The sequence below is a fragment of the Camelus bactrianus genome, chromosome 35 (genome assembly GCF_048773025.1).
Source record: "Camelus bactrianus isolate YW-2024 breed Bactrian camel chromosome 35, ASM4877302v1, whole genome shotgun sequence".
NCBI classification, from domain to species: Eukaryota; Metazoa; Chordata; class Mammalia; order Artiodactyla; family Camelidae; genus Camelus; species Camelus bactrianus.
Genome location: NC_133573.1, coordinates 11,833,331 through 11,846,482, shown reverse-complemented (window position 1 = coordinate 11,846,482; position 13,152 = coordinate 11,833,331). Strand labels below are relative to the sequence as shown.

Genomic DNA, 13,152 nt, shown 5'->3' with positions numbered 1-13,152 from the left:
GGGGGCAGACATCAGGCTGGCAGCCAACAGTGTCTGCTGTAGCTCCTGGATTCTCCCTACCAGCCAACAGACTTTCTTATTCCCACTGGAGGAAGCAACATGCAGTTCTCTTGGGACCAGCCTGGTCTCAAAACATGAGGTCTTCCCAGATATCCATAACAATTTCTTCAAAACACCCTTGGAAACAAGATTTACAAGACAGAAGACTTTCATCTCTGTTCCATTGTGTCTAGTTAATGACATTTCCTGCTTCAGACGGTTTTTCATTAGCTGACCTAGGCAAGGGACTGCCAAGTTTGTCATTTTCCCAGAGTTAAACCACAACTACATCTCCCAGAAAATCAAAACCTACGTATTTGCTTTGAAGAGTGGAAGTGCTCATATGGTTGGGCTTGGGTTACAGTGAGGCAGTAGAGGGACTGAGTGAAAAAACTCGAGTTTTTGTCAGAAAGGTCTGGTTTGGATTCCTGACTTTGTTCATTGCAGAGTGATTTTAGGCAAGATATATAACCTCTCAGAAATTACTTTCTCATCATAAAATTAAAGCACTACCCAGGGGTCTGTTGGTCTGATGAAATGACTACCAGTCTTCCCTCTCTCCATTTACCTAGAGAAGTCCATGTAGGGAATACTCAGACCACGTAAGTGGCCACCAGCACACAGGCTGATCTTTCCCTTTGTAATTTTCAACACTTGGCTTAAGTTCTCTTCGGACTGAACCAGAATAACACATAGCAAGTTAACTGGCTTTTAGGAAATAGACTGTGGAGAGTGGGGCTTCCATACACATGTGGCTGGGGTCAGCAGACAATCTGTAATTCAGAGAAGCAATGAAATGCTTGCCTGGCATTTTGATTTCCCTGTAGAGGAGAAGTCATGACATTTTCCAGTCTATTTGGATGCATCTCTGAAATGCAAAATGTGTGAGCAGCAACACGGAGCACTAGCAAGGTTAAACACTCTCAATGGCGTGGATTGTTTATGTTATTGCTACTTAAATTACTGCATCCTAAACAGTCAGGGTGTGATGTAACCGAAGTTATCTAAGATATATGGGATGGGAATAAATGTTTCCATCCATATTTCAAGAGCATTAATTTCTAGTCAACTTGTCTTTATCTATATTGAAGTCCCAACTGAGAATTTCTGAGAGTCTGTGATACCTTAAAATATATCTATCCTTCAAAAAAATTTTTTTTAATGTACTTTATTTTCAGTAGGTTTTCAAATAGGTTGTGGACATGAATTTTTAATTTTTTTTTTTTTTTACAGTTCTCATTTGGTATCAACTATGCCAGCCTGCCTGTGAGATCTAATGATTTGCAGTAGGAGTAGCACTGAGGGTTTTTTCCTGCCCTCCCTTTGCATAAACCCTACATTGTCTCCAGGAAAGCAGCCTCCCTGCTTTGCCTGTCTCCCCTCAAGTTAGCCTCGTTCATCACCCCTGTTAGCCAACATCCATCCAGAGCCAAGCAAGTCACTGCTCCATTGGCCTCACCCTTTGGGTCTCTGCTCACTTGCCAGTGGGGATGAACCAGATTGGGTCCAGCGGAAGGGAGACATAGTACAGCTACAAAATCACCCACAGCGGAGAAAGAGAGGATGAATGGAATGATAGCTCCCAATTTCTTGGAATAACAAATGCTATTTTCTCTACTTCAAAATGTAGTTTCAAATGTAGTTTTAAGTCCTGCAATTCACCTACTGAAATGCTGGCATCATACCCCAATCCTTTACTATGTTGTGGTGCAGAGATTTTTACCCTCTCCAGCAGGTAAAGGTGGATATCCCTTCCGGTGCCTGAGGAAGGGGACCCAGTACTCTCCTGCCTGCCCGTCCCACACAGATGCAGGCACGGACGCTTTCAGGCATCCGGCTCATGTAACCCTGATGCAGATGCTGGTCACATCACTCTCCCCGATTTATTTTCATTTTCCGAGTCCGTTTCTTTCTGCTGATCATGTGGCATCTCACAGGGGATAGAAGCCTTTCCTCTGGGGTTGGTCTGTTTTAAGGAGGCTACTGCCACCTCCCACCTTAAGGCGTCCCATCTACTTGGGAAGGTTCCTTTCATACAAGTGCTGGTCAAACAACCAGAGGGGAATGAGAGGGAGGGGGGACTTCTTCCCACCCCAGACAAGCTGGGAGACCTCTGTTAGCACAGCCAGAACACTTGGCCAAATTTGATCTGTGACTTAGGAAGCAGTGAGGCTGCCAGTTGTGACACTGTCACACACATACCAACCACACCCCTGACCTTCACCAAGCCATCAGACTGGTTCAGGTTGGTAGGTTGGTGAATGACACCAGCTCAATCCTTTTAATGCCTCCTCTTCTCCCTGCTCCTAACTGCCTTGCCATGGGCTTGTCATGGCCCCTGTGCAGCTTGATTGCATTTGCTCACCTCTGGCCTCCTCCTACTGTTAGCCTCAGTCTCTGTTGGCTCACTCCACACTCCACAAAGGGGAATCTGATTGACTCTACTGATGCCTTCAAATCAGGCCACTTGGGTCACTGACTGGTGTGTAGTTGGACTTGCCTTGGGTCAGAGCTTTAGTCAATGTCCAGACAGCCACGGCCAGAGAGGTGGTATCAGACGGAACACATGTGGCAAATGCATAGTCGTGAGTTATGAAAGAGTCTCACCATCAACAGAAGGAGGGGCAGAAATACCCAAAACCAAATTAGACCCAGATCTTGTATAAAGACTTGGTAGACTCCCTAAAGAAAGAAGAGATTGGCTAGATCCTCTTTCATGGTGAGCTGATGAACCCTGGGCTAGGGGTAATGAAAAATAATCTATTGTTTTCATCTAAAATGTTTTTTCACATTTTTCTCTTTTCAAGGGGGTGCTGACGATATAAACAGTCTGATACAGCCTTCAGCATCCAGGAATAATTAAGTCACCTTTGCAAAGTCACAGACATTATATCAGAGACAGAGGCAGGGCTAAGCCTACAGACACCTGAATCCACATTTCAAAGTAGAAATCAAAATATACCAACATATCATCATTTCACAATACATACACACATCAAATCATTGCATTGTGCCCTTTAAACTTACATATGTTACATGTCAATAGTATCTCAAAGCTGGGAAAAAAAGCAACACAGTAAAAAGAAAACATATACACACACACACACACACACAAAAACCACAGGTCAGCTAAGTCCAACTGTAATCAAACTCAGAAAATCTTCATCAGATTTGTTTCTCCACTATATTGCAGCACTTGTTTTTAAACATTTTGCAAGTAATTGTGAGGATGCCTGTAGCTCCAGGAATGTGGAAAAAAAAAGGTAGAAAGTGTGCTGCAGCATTTCCGAAGATAGAGATAATTAATTCAATTTCACCAACACTGAATGCATAATTAACATGGAAGCCTGGTTTTCTCTCTACTCAAGGTCATTCCCTGCATCCTATTCCGGGGAGGTCCATTCTGATTTAATTCACCTCCTCAGGGTTTTCAGTCAGTGAAACATGTCCCACTTGACCGTGGCCATCCTGTGTTTTGTGAGGCTAGGCAGGGGTCCATGGCATTCACTGTGGCATCACCAGCGCCCATCAACATTCGCTGAATAAATCTGTCAAATGCCCAATGCTGTGCAAACTCTATCAGAGATGCAGGGGAACCTACCACACCTAACAGCAAGGGAGCTCATGGAGAAATCAGCCATTTGGTCACCACTGCATGTCTGTCAGTTTCTCTCTGTAGTCCTACACTTCAACGGTCATCCCCATTTCATCCTCATTGCCCTCCAACAAGCAACCTTGAGTCCACTTTCTCTAGCTATACATTTGTCTATTCTGAGCATTTCATACAAATCGAATCATGTAATATGCGGTCTTTTTGTGACTGCCTTCTTTTGCTTATCGTAATGTTTTCAAGGTTCATCCATGCTATAGCATGAATGTAAGCACTTTATTCCTTTCTAGGGCTGAATAATATTCTGGTATATAAATACACATGTTGTTTATCCATTCATCTGCAGATGGACATTTGGGTTGTTTCCACCTTTGGGCTATTGCAAATGATGCTGCTATAAACATTTGTGTACAGCTTGGTGTGGATACACAGGAGAATTGCTGGGTCAAATGGTAACTATGTTTAACAGATTCCTGCTACCTAATTTTGTTTTTTCCTTTTCCAAGCTCTCTGTTTCTTCTATCAATACTGCCTACCACCCACACATGTTTTTCTTGCCTTTTCTTGAATTAAACCTCCTCAGTTCCAGTTTTTTCCCCCATAAATTAGAAAGTTGTATATTCTATATTTGTTCTCTCAGTTATTTACCCTTAAATGTTGAACCTTGAATTTTAAGCTTTAAATGTTTAATTCACATATTTTTCGAATGAGGTCCCTCTTTATAACTTCTCAAGACAGGGCAAGAGGCAGCGTGTGTTTTTCTACCCCTCTGCTCACCCCCACCCCTCGCTGCCCTACTTCCATACTGAAATCATCTAGAATTCTAATTCCAGACCACTCTTCTGAAACATTTCCTCAATTAGGACTTATTTAGAGAGCTCGAGATTTTCTTTACCATTGCATCTCTCCACTTCCTCCTGAACTAATTTTTCTTCTGGCTGAATTACAGCCTCTAGTAGTTTTTTCAGAAAGTCTGTGGGTGGCATGCTGAGAAATCCACAGGTTTGGTAAAGCCTACATTTAAACCACGCATTTGAATGTCCCTCCTCTGATTAAAACCATGCAGTGGCTCCTGATTCTACTTGAAGTCACACTTGTTCAGTGCCACCATGACCTGGTTCGCATTCCTCTCAGCCACACCACTGGCCACTCACATGGCCTTTGTCCAGCTCCGACCCACCTTCCTCACTGTTCCTCTAACAGGAGCAGGCAGGGGCCAGCTCACCTTGTGCCTCTGTTCTAGCTCTTTCCTCTCTGGCACACGGTATTCTTCCCCTGGACAATCATCCCGCCCTGTCCCTCACCTCAATTCTTTGCTCAATGTCACCTTCTCACAATGTGGTCTTCCCTCTCCTCCTTCTACTCTCAAACCCCTGGTTCCCTGTATTTTGCTCCCCAATTTCTTTTATTTCCAAAATTAAAAAACCTTAAACTGATTGCCTTCTAAACATACTATGATGTTCAACGGTGGTTTGCTCGCAGATCAGTCCCCACCATTCTCCTGCCCTGCCCTGGGCACAGGGAGTGAAGTTTCCTGGATTCAACTGCCCTCTGGTTTCTGGGGGATCCAGCCCATGAGAGGTACTGGCAGGAGGCTGAGGATGGAAAGATGAAAAAGACTGGGGTCCTCCTCCCCTCTCTGCTTCCTGGGGCACCTCCTATGTCATCTATGTCCTCCCCATGACTCCGCCTCCCTGCGTGCGTCCCCTTCCTCTGTGATTCAGTGCTTTCCAGGCTGCCCTCACTGAGCCTCCAGTCCACCAGTAGACTCAGCTTCTAGGTTCTAGTAAAACTGCACCTTCCTTTTGTTGCTCTGGCCCTAGAGATGGTAGCAGCGTCCTGCTGTTGCTGACTCTGGGCACATGACATCCCATTTGGCTCCCTCACTCTTTCAACACCTGTATTAATTCTCTGTACAAAACTCCTTCCATCTGAAAATCCTAGGGTGGTTTGATTTTCTTGGCTGAATGCTGATCGATGCCCAACTATATAACATTCTTATTTATTACATTTATGATTTGTCTGCTCATAAGCAAGTGCCTCGAAGTATGCCTGCCACATAGCAGGTGCTGAAAAAATATTTGTCGAATAAATGTTCATCTCTGCGCTCTGTGCTGGGATGTGACCCTCAGATCCCTCCCTTACAACTGAAGAACTTAGTCCCACAGTAGCTAGGAGTCCCACCTTTCAGCCTTTTCCAGAAATGGCTCCCAGGTGAACGAAGCTGCCTCATCTAAGGTTGCATCCCCTTTCCTGGGGGCATCCTGCACCCAGGGACTGGTCCGTATTATGGGAGTAGAAAGACCCCACACAATGCAGGGCAATTCTGAAGGCCATCCCACCTGAGATCTCCCCCTGGGGTCTGCTGTGGCCTCTGCCAGGGCTCCAGTGCAGTCCAGTTTCACTCTTCACCTAACCTTGCTTCCTTCCCTTCCCCCGACAGGGCTGGTTCCTAACCAAACTCCCCGGGCTGCTCTCCACCTCCGCATCCGTTCCCTTGTGGGCCTCACCTGGAGTGGTTTTACCTCATGGAAAGCTCTAGGTCAAAGTTCTTTTCCTTCCCCACTTCAAAGCAGGGGTCGTATTGTCTTGTTTCTAGAGATACAGATTCAAATTTTAATGTAGTCTGATTCCAGCTCTTTTATAGCTGTGGCAAACATTCCATTGCCTCCCCTCTTAGCCATTGCTAACAAATGGGATCTAATTAAACTTATAAGCTTTTGCACAGCAAAATAAACCATAAACAAAACAACAATCTATGGAATGGGAGAAAATATTTGCAAATGATGTGACTGACTTAATTTCCAGAATATATAAACCACTCATACAAGAACAAAAAACCAAACAACCTAATCCAAAAGTGGGCAGAAGACCCAAACAAGCAATTCTCCAGTGAAGACATACGAATGGCCAATAGGCACATGAAAAAATGCTCAATATCACTAATTATCAGAGAAATGCAAATCAAAACTATAATGAGGTACACATCACACCAGTCAGAATGACCATCATTCAAAAGTCCATGAGCAATAAATGCTAGAGAGTGTGTGGAGAAAAGGGAACTTTCCTACACTGCTGGTAGTAATGTAGTTCGGTGCAGCCATTATGCCAAACGGTATGGAGAGTCCTTAAAAAACTAAAAATAGACTACCATATGATCCAGCAATCCCACTTCTGGGTATGTATCAGAAGGGAACTCTAATTCAAAAAGATACATGCACCCCAAATTCAAAGCAGCATTATATACAATAGCCAAGACATGGAAGCAACCCAAATGTCCATTGACAGATGACTGGATAAAGAAGTTGTGGTATAGTTATACAATGGAATACTACTCAGCCATAACACAGAATAAAATAATATCATTTGCAGCAACATGGTTGGACCTGGAGGATGTCATTCTAGGTGAAGTAAACCAGAAAGAGAAAGAAAAATACCATATTATATCACTCATATGTGGAATCTAAAACAAACAAATAAAGGACACTATAAACTCATCTACAAAACAGAAACAGACTTGCAGACATAGTAAATAATCTTATGGTTACTGGGGAAAGGAGTTAGGAAGGGATAAATTTGGGAGTTTGAGATTTACTAATGTTAGCCACTATATATAAAAATAGATTTAATAAAAATCAAGCTTCTGCTGTATAACACAAGGAACTATGTTCAATATCTTGTCATAACCTTTAGTGAAAAAAATATGAAAACGAATATATGTATGTATATGCATGACTGGGACATTATGCTGCACACCAGAAACTGACACATCATAACTGACAGTACTTCAATAAAATAAAGTTCTAGCAGCCATTTGTAACTGTAAGAGAAAGATCAAGTGAATAAAAACATCTCAGCCCTGAACCAGGGCCAGCAGTCTCCTCCCTCTGGACCTGTTACAAAAGCAAACAAACCCTCAAGTCTGTAAGCCACTACAGGCAGGTCTCTGTCAACAGCAGTGAAACAAAAGTACTTACTGATTCAATATCCTTTGCAGATTTGTCTAGCAGGTTGTCTATTTCTTGTCAAATTTTACACATTCTTTATATATCAGAGATTTACTCTTATCTGCACTACAAACTCTCTCAAGCTGTCTCTTGTCCATTAACTTTTACTGTATTTTTCCATGCAAATGTTCTGTATCTTCATATAACCAGATTTTTTTTTTTGTGGCTTGTTCTCTTGGTTACTGTGGTGGTGTTAAAGATGTGCCCACAATCCCTGTGGTACTCCTCCCATCAAGAGGTAGAGTTTCATTCCCTTCCCATTGGGTGTGGGCTGAATTTAATGATTTCCAGAGAATAGAATATGGCAGAAGTGATGAGATGTCACTTCTAAAATTTGGTTAGGAAAAGACTGAGGCTTCCATCTTGGGTGCATTCATTCTCATTCATTTTCTCCATCTCTCCCTCTTCCTCTCCCTCACTCTCTCCCCTCCCTCCCTCTCTCCCCTCCCTCCATCTCTCACTCTGAGGGAAGCAAGCTACCATGATGTGAGGAGACTTATGGAAAGGTCTACATGGGGAGAAATGGAGGCCTCCTGCCAATGACCAGTGTGGAACTGAAACCTGCCAAGAACCATATGGGTGCACTTAGAATCAGATTCTCCAGTCCCAGTTGAGCTTTCAGATGACTGTAGCCCTTGCCAACAACTTGATTTCAACCTCACGGAAGACTGAACAAAAACCACTCAGCAAAGCCACTGAGATTCCTGATCCTTAGAAAGTCTGTGAGATAATAAATGTTTAGTGTTTTAAACAGCTACGTGTAAGAATAATTTGTTACACGGCAATAGATAAACAATGCAGTGACAAACCATTGCCATTATCCCAAATTATACCTGTACCCTCCTATATTTTAACTTTAAAATAAAATACATTTTAAGTCTTGAATCTATTGGATTTAATTTTTATATGGAGTAAAATACATCTACATACTTTTTTCAATATGAGCAACATTTATTATATAATCTATTATAAATCTACTAACACTTTGAAATATTAAATTCTCAGAAATAAGCATCTCTTTCTGAATTTTCTCCTGGAATTTGTGCATTTGTCAGTCCCCAAGCCAACAAAAATTGTTTGATCGCAGTGGCCATTGGATGTGGCTACAGGTTCATTAGAGGCAGCCTGGAGGGGACTCGACCACAGAGAGAAGGGATATATTACATGGAGGGAGATGGAGACATGGAGGTGATGCTGCTGGAGGTATCACAGGAAGCAGAGGTATCAAGAAGAAAGACGCTTGCTTTTCCTTTCCTCCAATTCTCCAAACTTCTGCCAATGCTTCTCATTGGCTGGACCTCCCAGAAGGAAAGAAGGAAGGAAGGAGGATTGGGGAGGAAGAGTCTAAGACTGCAGTGTAGTTCCAAGGAAGTTTTAACCCAGCCAGTGAGGAGTCCCACAACCCACTAAGATGCCTACCATGCTTGGTTATTGGCTGGGAGCAGCCCAGGGGAAGCAAAATTTCAGTGCAAACACGGTGATGAATCCAGAGCAGCAGCAGCTGGAGCTGCCAGTCAACTACATTCCCCTCGGCAGGAGATCTAAGTAGCCAGTTTCCACAGTCACCACCTTTGGTTTTAGGACTCAATCTATATTTAAGTCACGGGTACAACACCACCAGTGGTCTCTAACTGCAAAGCACAACATATACTCTGACTATATAAATACTTGGTATTGTACATTTGTCAAGATACCATGTTGCAGGAAAAATGCACACCATACTCCATTTATGCCAATTGTTACCAAATAACTATCTTTCATATCTGAAATAAAATCTAAATATATTTGATATCTTCCAATTGAATGGCTATCATGTTCCAGACAATGTTCTTAGGCACTGGAGGGACACGGTGATCAAGCAGAACAGACTTTGCCCACATGAAGCTTACATTCTAGAGGGGAATGTGGTAGGGTACAAAATAAATGAGGGTAGTGAGATGGAGAACCTTGACTTGTTGGGTGGAAAGTACCCAGAGGGAAGGAGCCAGAGGAAGACATTAGGTAGAGTAGTTCAGCCAGGCCCCCAAAGAGGTGACAGTGGAGCTGGGACTTGAATGAAATCGCTTTTGCTCTCTCAAAATATTTCATAACTTACGTTCAATTCTTCAGGTGCTTTTAGATAGTCTTGATTAGTGACAAAAAGAAGTCAATCTATCAGATGCTTAGAATTCTTATATTTTGAGATCAAAGTCAACTAGCTTCTTTTTATAATCTTCATGAATTTTTTTTTCAAATGACAAATTTAGAGAGAGTGTTTTCAGCTGCTATTTGCAAGCATGGCTCTACAAGTAACACATTACAGATGTGGATAGTATTTATTCCCAATAAACAGAAAGCCAAATGGGAGTTCTTTCCATCATATTTTTCTTTGGTACTGGCTGCTTAGGTAAGATAAAGATCTCCATCAGATAAATGCAACTTACATATCTGGGAAGAACATCTTGAGGCATATCTAAGGAATTATCCTTTATCTTCTTAAGCGTATATTTCAACATTAATGAGCCTCATGTTTCCAACCTTCCATCAAGTGTTTATCACAGCTGTGAATTAAACACTATGACTAAGAATCTAAAAATTTACAACATATGATGTAATGGTTAAGGTAGTTGCATTGTCCACTCTGCTCTGCCAGCCACCAGGGACTTGGATTCAGATAGACAAACTCTCAAGACAAAATAGACCCCACCCAGCATCAAGTTTACTTAGCCTTGCTAAAGGATAGAGGGCATGCTATGCCCTGGCATGCACAGCCGTGGCACAGCGGGAGTCCCGTGACTCCAAGGCACAGTGATCCTGAGCTTGTGACATGTGTGCTCACAAGAGACAAGACTGAGCACAAATGACCTCAGTTCAGGGAAGCCATCAGCTCTGAGCCCCCTTCGGCTTTACGCCAGCTGGTTGCACAGCCCCTTCTCTCCCTTTGACTACCCCATCCCTCCATCTTCAGGGCAGCTGCATCTCATTGTTGTCAATTACTCATTCCTCAATAACCAATTTTGACAATGTGCATGTACAGACTATAATTCTCCACCAGATTCTATTTAATTAGTAGCCTATCATCCCAACAATACTTTGAGTTAATGTTCCCGAGAGAAAAGACTGAGAGTCAAATCCTCAGATACCCCGAGGCTAGAGGAAAGACCACAGAAGTGGCTGTTAACCCCTTCCTTCCCGTTTGCCCCCTGAACTCCATGAAAATCTCCTTGATACAAATTTGAAGCATTTTCTTATTCTTAGAACAGCAACTTCTACAATACCTGTTGTCCAAAAATATATATATACCTGTGTACTAAAATGCAGACAGCCACAAAGACCTGTATCCTCCACTGAGGAGCTGGAATTCTCTCCACAAAACAAGTTAACAAGACTCTGTTCCACTCACAAGATTTCTGATATATGATATGCCTTTGCCAGATGCTCCATTCCTCCCTCCTCCACTCCCCCATCTCCCCTCCATGGTTTGCCCTCTTTTATAGATGTTGACAGAAGCATTCATTCAACTCCATCGTGTCTTTTGGCACGTTTCCATTACATCAATTGGGTGTCTTAAGTCAATGTCCCAAAACATCTTTTCATCTTAGAGATCATCTTCTCCATTGGCTTGATATTCATTTAGCTCTATATGTGAAGCTAAAAATCTTACTATACTCTGCAACTGCAGCCCAGAGATTAAAGTGGTGTTTAATACATCAGTTGATATTACAGTGCCATCTTTCCAGCTTTCCAAGTAAAAACACCCTTTTTTTCTCATATACCATTTATTTCCCTTAACCAAGGTGATCACTAGAGACCACTGCTCAGCCAACTCTAGGTCCCTCCCATCTGGTCTGGGACACGACCATAACCCACACACAAGGATGTAAGTTTTCACTAACCCAGGATCTCAGGTTTCACTGTGCAGCCCCACTCACCTGCCTTTCCAATGTGCCAGGGGATTCAATGGGGGCATGGCCACCATATCACAGTCACACTCTTGGACACCACTATGATTTCATGAATGCTTGCTTACATGGTTTTTATCCACATTCACAATTGTGTAGTCAAAAGGCAGAGGTGATTCTGAGATATTATGCACCAACATTTAAGAGTATTATTGTCTTGCTCTAAGATGCAAACTTTGGACAACGTACATTATCCTTTCCCAGTATCATTATCCATTTGTCTTCTCCATTTCCATCTGCCACAATTCCCCACTCTGTCCATACATTATCTGGTTTGAGATGGATAATGAGAACCTGCATCTCTGGATTCAGCCATACTGCCCACTCACAGGACAGACAGCAGGACTGGCCTCATCCTAACTTCTCCTTTTGGCCATTATAAGGAAGGAGGGGAGAATAGAATTAGAAAAGCAAAGGACAAAGGAACTATACCAACAGGCAGCTGGGCAGCATTTAGAGTCATCCTGGTTTAGACATAAAAGATGATGTCTCTATCCAGCCCTTATTGCCTTTGGGAAAAAACACCAATTCCAAGCAACTGGAAGTATCCTAAGCAGCTCTGCCTCATATCTCCATGGTCTTGGCCCAGGGTAATTCCCAGGAACTGAACTGACTGGAGCTGCATTTTAGCCAGGTGCAGTAACCATCTCTAGCTGGTCGTATGTGCTGAGAGTTCTCCAATCTTCTCTGACAGTTTTTCTGAGACAGAGACCATCACAAAACCATCAGTGTGAAAAACAACTTACTTTGGATGGCAATCAAACCTAAACCTCTTCTCACCAGGTTGTGACCATTTACTAGAGGCTTGAGCACCCTTGCAGGAAGACAGTGAAGGTATAATACACTCCGTCTGTAATAAAGTGAGTTGTGCCTGGCCTGAACTCCTTGCAAAATTCATGCAGAAAAGCAAGCATTAGTCAGAATCTATCTAATTTTAGCCAGTTGGACTTCCTAAACAGTTTTTACTCCATTCAGTTTTTTAAAAAATTTATTATTATTATTTTAATGGAGGCACTGGGGATTGAACCCAGGACCCTGTGCATGGTAAGCACATGCTCTACCACTGAGCTATATCCACTCCATCACTGTGTCTAGCTTAGGCCAAATAGGACTATTATGAGGATAAAGAGATGAATCACTCCTGCTTCTTCCATGTATTAAAGCTGAAATTTCTTAATGCCATCCCATCAGGCGGTAGTATTTAATATTCAATTTAAAGTGTGTATGATGTTTAAAGCCTGTCTGAGACCGTAGAAACTATATTTTAGCAATATTGCATATTTTACATTTGTAAAGCTTGTTTAGAAAGATAATTGGTCATGAGATACAAGTAGAAGATTATTGATCAAGATTTCTGTATATGATTCAGTAGTCTACTATTATAAGTAATTCTGAAATCAAAGACTATTGGGTAGGGGAGGGTATAGCTCTAGTGGTAGAGCACATGCTTGGCATGCAGGAGGTCCTGGGTTCAATCCCCAGAACCTTCTCTAAAAATAAATAATAAACAAACCTAATTACCCATCTCCCCAAAAAACAAAAACAAAAAGACTAT

The 13,152-nt window shown here is 42.4% G+C and overlaps 1 non-coding gene across 1 annotated transcript; it reads right to left on the bottom strand.

Annotated features, from left to right (window-relative positions):
- Positions 1-12,603: 12,603 nt before the first annotated feature.
- TRNAG-ACC (transfer RNA glycine (anticodon ACC)) lies at positions 12,604-12,678 on the bottom strand. The gene has a single exon. It is a non-coding gene; the product is annotated as a tRNA-Gly (tRNA).
- Between the last annotated feature and the right edge of the window lie 474 nt (positions 12,679-13,152).